Source organism: Macrobrachium rosenbergii, chromosome 53, assembly GCF_040412425.1.
Source record: "Macrobrachium rosenbergii isolate ZJJX-2024 chromosome 53, ASM4041242v1, whole genome shotgun sequence".
Lineage (NCBI taxonomy): Eukaryota > Metazoa > Arthropoda > Malacostraca > Decapoda > Palaemonidae > Macrobrachium > Macrobrachium rosenbergii.
In genome coordinates, this window is record NC_089793.1 from 52061842 (window position 1) to 52073129 (window position 11288).

Here is an 11288-nt window from a genome sequence, read left to right on the forward strand (position 1 = left end):
GAAAGACTGAACTTTGGTTAGTACTAGGTGCTAACTTAGTACTGACTCTTTTTGTGTCTTGAACAGCATATATTTTCTGACTTTTTCCAATCCTTTTGGTGTCCAAATTCTTGATGGAATAGGGAAAATGTGTTTTTAGTGAGGTTACCAAAACAAGCCTATAATCTGTAACTCTTTGATGCCCATTTCGTTAGTGAAAGTTAGTTCAACGTGAATTCCAACCAAACTTTCATGAGTTAGGAATAAGAAAGATTCATGTGCATAATTAGACAGTGATGTATATGACAGAAATGTCTTATTTTTATACATTTAAATGTGGAATTATACAAGGAATTGCACAAGAAATTGGAAGAGTAATCTGGCTTATCCTGGCTAGTACTGAAGAGCCAGTAATGAAAGGAGAAGAATTATAGTCGGAGAAAAGTTTTGTACAATCACATGTCAACTTCAGTCTTGGATCTGTCATGCAGTGACTAAAATATCGTCCTATAGTTCTGGGATGGTGTAATTCTCCTATTTCTGTCCTTCAAAACTTGTTCCTTTGATTGGTTTGTTAATTTAAATTCTGTGGAGCTCATTCATGTTCTGTGTGAGAAAATGGTTCTATCTGTGGGGGAGAAGATGAAGATTTTAGGCCTGTGTACTGCAAAAATGTGTAGCAAGGATTTACTTGCATTAATAGAACTATATTTAGTTGGTGAATGTGGTTTTAAATAATGTGAGTCGTATCTTTCTTGGAATATACAGGTGTCAGAGAAGTTATGTCAAAAATATGTCTTTGAAGGTTTAAAATTATTAAGTATAACCAGAGTAATCAGAATGGCCATCGCACAAAGAAAACGATTAAAAAAGATGAAATTTTAATATTTTAAGCCTTTTTGATTCACAGAAACACGCAGGGAAACAACTTTTACAATGCACAGACGTTTTAGTTCAATGCAAAGGTCGGGCTGGCGTCCCACAAGGAGAGGACGTATTTGAATGGTACTTGGTATCTAAGGTGAACTTTAATACTCATTCGTATATCCTTCGGAAACCTATACCTTGATAGACCTACTTCCTGTACTAATTCGTCAATGCAGGGGAATGACAACAGTCCGATCGGGCACCTGTTGGCTGGGGTGAAGCTTTAGGTGTCAGGAGTAGTACCTGGCATTGATGTCATCCCTTTTCCAAAGTATTTTGCTCGACGTTAGAAGCATCGGCGTGAATTTTTAAACCTTGGACGTGTGTTTGGTCTTAACTGCTTTCTAGAGAGCTTTTTGGTAACCTGGTATAGTAAAATGTGCTTGAAAATAAGGACTCCGCCTACAGTAAGCTGACTTGGGACGTTTAAATAAACTGAAAAGGTCTGATTATTAATGATATTTCATTCATATTCAAAGTACTTTTTAATAGAAACTTTTTTCTCTGTGTCATTTGTAAATTTCCTTAAATAAATGACCACATTCAACAAGCTTCTGCTTCAATGTCGGTTGTAATTAGTTGTAACTACACTAAAGATATTTAACAGCTAAGATAACGTAAATAGGCCCATGTTGATCTTAAAACTTGTATTAAATAGGTGAAGATATTCACAAAGAGTATCATTTACCTAGGTATAGTCTTAGTATTGTAATAAGTGGCTTTCAAATGTTCCTGCGGATAATGATATTAAGCAGGTCAAAGGTTTCTTACTGCATAAATCACAAGAATTAACAGCAGTATTACCTCCTCATTCACGTCTGAGCACATTAAAAGTGGTTCATTCAGTCAAATTAAAGAGATATATATACTTTAAAAGCACTGAAATGCTTCCTTATATCAAAAGATTTAACTATAAACACAGGGAAATGTTTGCTGATACTGAAGGCTGTATTTGGAATATGCCTCTACGTTCTTTGGTGAATTTTGCATCGCTGTAGCTTGAATGTTATTCTGTTTATCCAAATCGTCACTCACAGAAGTGTGAAAGACCTATGGCTAATTCTCTAAAGCTTTCTAAATATTCTGTCTTCATGAAGTGGACTTAAGGTCTGGGCCTGTGCATGACATTATATAGAAGTTAAAGTTATATAACAAGACCAGATTGACCTTTGACATTCTGTAAAACATCGTAGAAAGAGGAAACCTTTGTTTATGGTATTTTTTACTAAAGGACTCCCTATTTCAGTCTTGTTCTAAACATGCTTTTCATAAAGACCTATTTTTAGACGTCATAATGTTAAGTAGGAAGCATTTTGACTGTGTTCTTCAAAGGCATTACGAAACTAAACAGCCAAGAAATGGTCTTAGGTCACTGAAATGAGTTCAAAGCCTTCATTCCATTTGTTACTTGAAGCAGTCTCTTACAAGGCAGACTTGCTCCAAGTTAGTTACGTAGAACTTGGAAAGACAAGTGACCTCTGGTCAAGTTACAAGTGTGACGCAAATTTTCTTGAGTCCTTCAGTGTCCAAGATTATTTCTGGTTTGAACACCTTTACGAATTTCAGCTCAAGTAATAATGGCTTTACAAGTAAGGAAACAAAATGTAAGTAACACTGTCTCAAGTAATAAATCTCCACAGCTTTATGTACAACATTTCAATAGACCTATTTCAGTCAAAGTTGAACCAACTGGAAAGTTTCCAGGTGACAGAAAGCTTCCAGTGACTAAACAGTTGTTAAGTACTCAAATCAAACTTTCCACTTAAGGGAAAACGAACATTTTAACCCATTTAAAATTCTCTCGGGACGTTTTGGGACTTGTATAGCAGGTCCTTTGGTTTACAGGCTGAATGAAAGGGCTCATTTTACAGCATAATGTGTTTTATGAGGCCAGCCCTTATCTTGGGGGGGACACTAATGTATTGGTAAAAAAAATTATAATAAAATTTTTTATAATATTTTTCCATGTATGTTTTTACCTGTATGGGAAATAAAAGAATGTTTGAAGTTGTGTTTTTTATTGGTTTTTCTCCTGAAATGTACATTTTCATTTCATAAAATTTTTTAAAGTGAAAATTCATCAACCTGCATGATTACGGCATATGTAGAAAGGCATTACAGCATACATGTATAATTACAGCATAGAAAATAGTCTACATAAGTTGCAAGCTGAAAGACATTCATACAGAAAATGTCCTTTACATATTACAAAATATGATGCTGTAAGCTCATTTTCAAACTGCAATTTAGATACACTGAAATCAGATTTGAGGATTACTGTACACCCAGTTCATGACACCTTTCTCTTCTCTGTTAGAACTAACTATCCACAAAAAGCAAGAGAGAAAGTCTTGAAACTGCGTATTATACTATACTCTTGACACTTTGGTTTTTTACATTACAAATTATGTCTTGGTTACATAAGTACTTGATTGAGAAAACACCTAATTTTCAAGAACATAAGACTTGTGTTTTTTAACATGGGCACTTACAATCGAGTCAAATACCTATGCTACCTCAAATATTAAAATCATATGTTTAATTGTATAAACTGCAAATTGCTTTGAAGCTGAAAATTTTGACAATTTTAATACAAAAAAAAAGTTGCAAAATTACTCTGCAACTGAAAAATTTGACAATTTTAATAAAAAACTGCAAAATTACTTGGCAACAAAAATTCAAAAATTTTAATGCAACAAAGAAAACTACTAATCTAAATTACTTCTTTTTTTGATACTGAATAAACTCAGAAAGTGAAACAATCTTAAAAATATCTCGGCAAAATTGCTCCTCGAAAAAAATTTCCAGCAAAATTACTAAACACCATTTTAGCCTAAATTTCTGGTAAAAAACAAGAACCTTTGTAGTCTCTTCTATGCAAGTTCCTCACAGCCTTAGGCTTCACTGAAACTGTTAAAGATTTGAGAAGAAATTGCTCTTTTGAACTACAAAATGGTGCAAATTTGAAGAGAGTTTAAACCAACACTATCTCTGCCAGCTTCTTAACAAGGTTTGATGTAGATTAAGTTCTCTATGGGGATATTTGCTCCCCAAATGTCTACTTTTACTAATAACGCACTTTTCCATGGTTTTCTTAAATGGTTCTACTACAGTAACAAACTGGACACTTTACTCACAAATATTGAAGCCACTTTGAATCTGAATTCCTAAAAATTAAACAATTGAATTATAGCAACAAATGACCTCTTGGATTCTGTGCAGTCGAAAGAACTAGAACTTAAAACCTGTCAACAAAAATGAGCAAAACTGACGAAAAAATGGACAGTTAAATTTATATGACTTGACAAACTGTAATGAAGTTACGTTTTGATGAGGAAAATGGATATTTCAAGTGCAATACTTTCACCATTCTGGAAAATCCAACAGTAATGACCTACTGGACAGAGTTGGTTTAGGAATTTTTTTTTTTAAAGCCTTTTCTTTGTACATTTCTGCCTGACTCCAGGAATTTCTTTTAGACTGAATTTGCCACAAACTTTAAAACTTGAGTGTGTGTTTCAGGCAATTTTATGTACATCAATATACTTTTCAGCAAGTACTGTAGAGATATTTTCTCCATAAAAATAATTTAAAAGTTACAAGCAATTTCTTCTCTATATTCACAAACTAAATATGGTATTTGTGCATGTTTTGCTTTTCACAGATTCTTCTACAAACAAGAAGCTTATCAAGTGGAGCTTAATTTCATCAATTTTTAATAGAAAAAACATTAGCCCTAACATCAATTCCAGAGGGTTTGAATACGTACATTTTTTTCAGCAACTTTCAACTTTCTGCTACAAGTTCAGTTTGAAGTTTTATAGGTTTGTGGGTCTTATAAAAGAATATAACAAACCTCTTGCCCATTTCTGCCCAAAAAGCTTACATTTCTGGGCACTCAGGTTACCCCAAGAGTTTTATTAATCAATGAAGCGAAATTTCTTCTGGTTTGTTCTTTATCGAAGACTATATTTGAAGATTTTACTTCTTCAGTGAAAGAGAAATTCAAAAGTTTTGTTTGAAGTAAAAGAATGCAGTAAAAAAGATGAGTCTTGCTCTTCAATGAAGTAAGAAAGATAAGTCTTACTCTTCAACTAAGTAAAAAAGATGAGTCTTACTCTTCAATGAAGTACAAAAAGAGTGCAGCTTACTCTTCAATGGCATAAAAAAAGATAGTTTTACTCTTCAATGAAACGAAAAGATAAAATCAAGTCCGGTTCCTCAATGAGCTAAAAATTTGGGGCAAAGCAGAGTAGAAAAATCTAAGACATCTGGTTAGGAAGACAAAATGGACTGGCCAAAGAGCAAAAACCTGAAAGGAACAAACCCTAGGGCCCAGGGGCCTGCTGCAAAGACCCTTAAGTTCTGTTGTCTACGGTCTGTGCAGGGCAAACTGCAAATGAGATCCACTAAACAGTACAGTTCCCCCCTTTTATGATGGCCTAAAAGTCAAACAAGAGGAAAGTATATGCTGACAAATACAGAACCTTATGAAAGAGGGAACAAATTGTCAACAAACCAAAACTGGTGGTCTGAGAAGACTTGTATCTTCACGGCAACTTTTTGACCAAGTTTCAACTGTGACAGCTTGGCAAGTCTTTGTGTAGAAAGGTCGAGGAGAAAATAAGGTTTATACTACCTTACATATATACATATGCACCTTATGACCAAAGATATTAAAAAAAGATGGAAAACTGTCATTCAACGCCTTAGTACCTTGGTCAGTATGTATCTATCCTAAAACAGCAAAGAGACTGACATTTCAATACAACACCATCAGTAAAACCCACAAGAAGCAAGAGTCATTTGTGGATAGAAAGGATTTAAGTGTTATTGTACAAAAACTGACACAAATATACCACGTAATGTCAAAGCAGTTTCAGGTCCTGTCAGTCAGAAGTTCAAGAGTTATCATACAAAAAAACTAAGACAAACCTGGCAGGTGATGTTAAAATAGTTTCAGGCCCAGTCTGTCAAAAGTTCATGTGCTATCATACAAAAAATAAAAAAACTGGGACAAATACATGGTACCGCGTCATGTCAAAACAGTTTCAGGTCCAGTCTGTTAGAGGCTCCAGTGTATTGTACAAAAAACTGGGACATAAATAGTATGTCATGTCAAACAGTTCTCGGTCCAGCCTGTAAGTTAGTGTTACTGTACGAAAAACTGAGAAAAACATACCAGGTGATGTTAAAAGTGTTTCAGGTCCAGTCTGTCAGAAATTCAAGTGTTACTGTACAAAAAACTGGAACAAATACGATACCATGTAATGTCAAAACAGTTCCAGGTACAGTCAGTCAGCAGGGGCCTGCTGCAAAGACCCTTAAGCTCTATTGTCTAAGGTCTGTGTCAGGCAAAATGCAAATAAGATCCACTAAACAGTACAGTAACCATTTTTTTGGTGCCCTAAGGGTCAAACAAGGGGAAAGTATGCAATGACGAACTTGATAAGTCATCACGTAGAAACGCCAAGGAAAAAATAAGGTTTATACTACCTTACATATATATACATAAGCACCTTATGACCAAAGATATAAGAAAAAGATGGAAAACTGTCATTCAATGACTTAGTACCTTGGTCAATATGTATTTATTATAAAACAGCATAGAGACTGATATTTTAATACAATACGAGAAAAACCCACAAGAAGCAAGAGTCATTTGTGGACAGAAAGGATTTAAGTGTTATTGTACAAAAACTGGGACAAATATACCATATAATGTGAAAACAGTTTCAGGTGATGTCAGTCAGAAGTTCAAGGACCAGGTAATGTGAAAACAGATTCAGGCCTGTCTGAGGCTCAAGTGAAAAAGAAAAAAAAGTCAAACAGTTTCAGGTCCAATCTGCCAAGAGATTCCAGTGTATTATACAAAAAACTGGGACATAAATAGTATGTCATGTCAAACAGTTACTCTGTCAAGCCCGTAAATTAGTGTTAGTGTACGAAAAGCTGAGAAAAATATACCAGGTGATGTTAAAACAGTTTCAAGTCCAGTCTGTCAGAAGTTCAAGTTATTGTACAAAAAAATTGGACAAATACTATGTCACGTAATGTCAAAACAGTTCCAAGTATAATCTGTCAGAAGTTAAAACGTTATTGTACAAAAAAGCTGGTACAAATATATAGTACCACGTCATGTCAAAAAGTTTTAGGTAGTAGTCTGTCAGAAGTTCAAGTGTTATTGTACAAAAAACTGGAACAAATACTATACCATGTAATGTCAAAACAGTTACAGGAACGGTCAGTCAGATGTTCAAGTGTTATTGTACAAAAAACAGGGCCAAACATGCCATGTGACGTCAAGACAATTTCAAGTCCAGCCTGTCACAAAAGTGTTACTGCACAAAAAGTTACAAAAACAAATGTGACATCATTGGTTACAAGACATCGGCTTCTCCTTCTCCCTCAAATATTATTTGTTCACAACTGACAAATGCACAGATATTAAACAACACTTCTAAACACCACATTAACATTTAATCACTTAATATAAATCTCAGACGATTGTATTTGTTACTTAATACTGAATTTATCACTTGGGCGCTCAGCCAAAACACACGCAAACTACCCTTTAACCAACAGAGTGAGGTTTTAGAAACCACAAAAGTGCTTTATTGAGTAAAAATGTCAAAATATCAAGTTTTACATAAGCTTCCTATGACTTTACCAGTTTCTTTTAACTTTTCACTATGACCAAGCAAAAGTTTACAACCCACAATTCACACAAAAAATCTTTTCTTCTCATTTTTGTCTCCTATACCACCTAGATGCATATTTTCTATAAAAAAAAAAACTATACAAGGCTTCAGTGCACAAATATCTGCTGACATTTCTCAAGTTTCAGATTCACAGGGAATTTTGTCAAAGCTGAAAATAATATTACAAAGATGCAAGACCTAGAAGCTTTTAAGAAACCAATTCTAAATTCAATGACATACTAATTCGATGGCTGAAACAAACTATGCTTCAAGGCTAAAAGGAGATACTGCCCTAAAACAAAAGACTGCAGTATCTGCAAAAGTACAAAACTGAGAAAAATGGTAGCTACTCCCTTGCCTTACAACTTATTTTGCAGATACTGCAAATGGGACCCCCCTAAATATCTGTGGAAAGAAAGCATTGAAGAATCATTCTGACACAGTAGCCTGTGTGTTAGTGTTTCACGAGCCCAATAGGTGGCATATCTCAGTTTAAAACTGAATTCCAAGTCCATACTTTGAAAGAGGCTAGTTTATCAAGCTATAAAACTTACTTAAATGATGTCATACCTTTCAGTAGCACCTTAACCTGACAGATACTTAAGGGGTCTGGTTTTCTGATAAGTGACAAGGTTCGTTAAGACTATATTTCAGCCTAGGCTTCAATACTTTCTAGATATCTAACAGCTAAAAGCAATTCTGCATAGTTTTTAATCTAAACTAACATTCAATTCAAGATATACAAATGAGTATGTCTAAAATGGTAGCATAGCAAAATGCAATCACAGAAATGTAGCTGGGAAAATGACTAAACTAATATTAACCTACTATAAATCCTACAAGAATTGAACGACATACTTGTTACTGCATTCGAGCAAAAATTATCCCTGAACATACCAGACTACCAACATAAATAGAGTGGACCCCTGCCTAATCGCAGCTCCAGATTTGTGGCTTCTCCTACTTGCACATTACTTGAGGAAAATTTGCTTATTCATATTTCCATGACTAAATGCACTCTTTGTGGTAAAACTATTAAAATATTCAGGTATAAGCATTTTTAGAGGGTTTTTTGAACTATCAAAATAGGGAGTTATAAGCACTTTTAGAGGGGTTTTATGTATTTGCAGACTCTAGCTATTCGTGGGGGGTGGTGGTATGCAACCCCCTTGAATACCAGGGGTCGACTGTATACCTGATATTGAGCTGATGAGAATTATAGGTAAATAAACTAGTTTGAAACATGGCTGTGCATGAACTTGTCCAAGCTGTAGGTGAAAGGAATGAAGATTATAATCCACATGTGCCCAAGTACATCTCTCCAACATTTCTGTTAATGGGACCATTATTTTTACTTCATCTCCTACCATTAACGAATGTCAATATTTCTGAATGACCCTAAAAACAATATTCTAGCACATAGAAAGAAAAAATGTGGTCTATAAAAGGAAGGTAACTTGTAGCCTGACTACTTTCTTGACAGTTTCTTGTAAATTGCAAGTGTGAGAATGGTGTCCGACTTGGCTGGTTCATGCTCACAGGTTGTAGAGGCTTCCTGAAGATATGAGCAAGACATTCAATGACATAAGGTGACAGCGAGATATTAAACTTAAGGGGTATGTTGAGATCTAAGATTGTTACAACCAGGCCCCAAGCGTCCCATGCCTAAGCCCCTGTTAAAACAGGGTCACAGGCTGAACAGTGACTGTCTGTAATCTTTCATTAAGGATATCTGGATAAAAATCTGTTTGGAAACAGCTACAGTAAATGTTTTAAAATTTAAATTAGTTTACAATGCAAAAATCACTTTACAAAAAAATGTGGTCAAGTTTCAATAAGCAAAATACAATAAATAGTTCTGTAGCTTAGTTATCATTATTACTATTATACTGCTACTTGGGCATGGCTGTAACATTTATACAAGCATTTCAACATTTCCACAATCTGGTAAAATTTCCTACCACCAACACTGTCCTACCAATCTCTATTTGTCTTCAATGTTCAAAGTACTTCTCTAGTATGCTCAACTTCTCTCAGAAAAAATAGCCATACCAATCTTAGCAAATTTAAGGTATATTGAAACCAAACCATTTTACACAATACATTAGAACTGACCCATAATTACAGGAAAGCACTAGAAAATTAAACTGCTTTTGTTTTATAGAACTTCAAAATTTCATAATGCTGTACCAAGATCTTTTCTCTAAGTTTTGAATACCAAAAAGAGAGACTTCCCTAGTTTACTTAATAACTGTAAATAAAGTTATTTTATCAAAATCAAAATAGCTTAATAATATTCTAAGACTTTTGGCATTGATATACAATTCAGAAGATAGATTGCTGTTTATATGGAACAAGCCAACAGGGCCCACTGACTTTAAATTCAAGCTTCAAAAGAATGTAGTGCTTATTTAAAAGAAGTTACAGAAGATAATAGAAAATATGACATTCAAATTTCACTGTTATCTCACTATCTTCATTCTGTCCCAGGCCAAGGTCCAAAACTTTAAACTGCATCAAAGTTTCTGTGAAAACATACCTCTCAATCTATAGTTTTGGCTCCAACTGAATGGCAATTTCTATCCTGCCCAAATTGAACATTTCTTCACGGATGCATTATCTATGTTTGTCAAACTGCTTCATTTGCAGAACCATTCCATTCCAGAAGTTGCATACTGTGGATACCCTGAAATGATGAGAGAGAAGTTAATTAAATCGTGGAAAATAAAGGTCTTTTGGTTACATGGTAACAAAGTAAGGATACAATTAGCCATGACCTAGCCTAAATTATTCTATAGAGAGGCTTCTGTTACGAAAAGGGGCACAGATGGGGTCTGTAGGACTTTATGGAAATATATATTTCTATAATTCCTTTCAATCTCGACAACAGCAACTGTTTTACATTTAAATTAAAAAGTTTGGTCTTCAATGTAAATTTTATTACAAACTAACAAGCTTTATAATGCAAATAAATTATTATTATTATTCCACCAAGACTTGCTGAGAACAGGAAAGGGTACCATCATATAGAACCAACTTTCAGAGAAGATGAATATCATAAAAATGAAGTACCTGGGACTGTCTATAACCTTACTAAGAGTTTAAAAAATGTCCCAAAATCCGGATGAACATAAATCAGAAAGAACTTCAGGATTTAAGGATAAAGAATCATTTATTACTCTATTTATAATGTGAACAACAAAAAGTTCTCCTTGCCATAATTTTTCTAATGTAATGAATGGCTACTATGGCAAACTGGCTAAAATCAAAATATATTAACTTCATAAAGACTTCATTTAGAACAAACTTTCAAAGCTTGTTACTGAACTTCAAGAGGGGTATATCAGATATATTTCAAGAGATCAGAAGTGACTACTTAATGAAAGTCAAGAACCACAGTATTTTTTGCTGTACAGCCAATAATTTAAGACAGATTCAAATGGTTGTAATGGTGAAATTTTGCTGAATTTCTGAGCTATTGTATACTACAAAATTTGCTGGAACTCTTTTTTAACAAACTCAAGGCTATAAATTAATGAGCGTGATCTCCAACTGCTTAAATTGAACACTCTCGAAATAAATTCTGGTCAGGTCCTACCACCAGTACTTTGCGGCCCTACACCTGTACCTTAAAACCTCTTAAGAAATCTATTGAATTTATAGTTAACTTCAACAGCATTT

The 11288-nt window shown here is 34.3% G+C and overlaps 1 long non-coding RNA gene across 1 annotated transcript; it reads right to left on the reverse strand.

Moving 5' to 3' along the window:
* Nucleotides 1–8673: 8673 nt before the first annotated feature.
* On the reverse strand, nucleotides 8674–10295 carry LOC136834461 (uncharacterized). Its single transcript, XR_010851818.1, has 2 exons — nucleotides 10147–10295; nucleotides 8674–9162 (listed from the first exon to the last, which is right to left on the reverse strand). It is a non-coding gene; the product is annotated as an uncharacterized lncRNA (long non-coding RNA).
* Nucleotides 10296–11288: the final 993 nt, after the last annotated feature.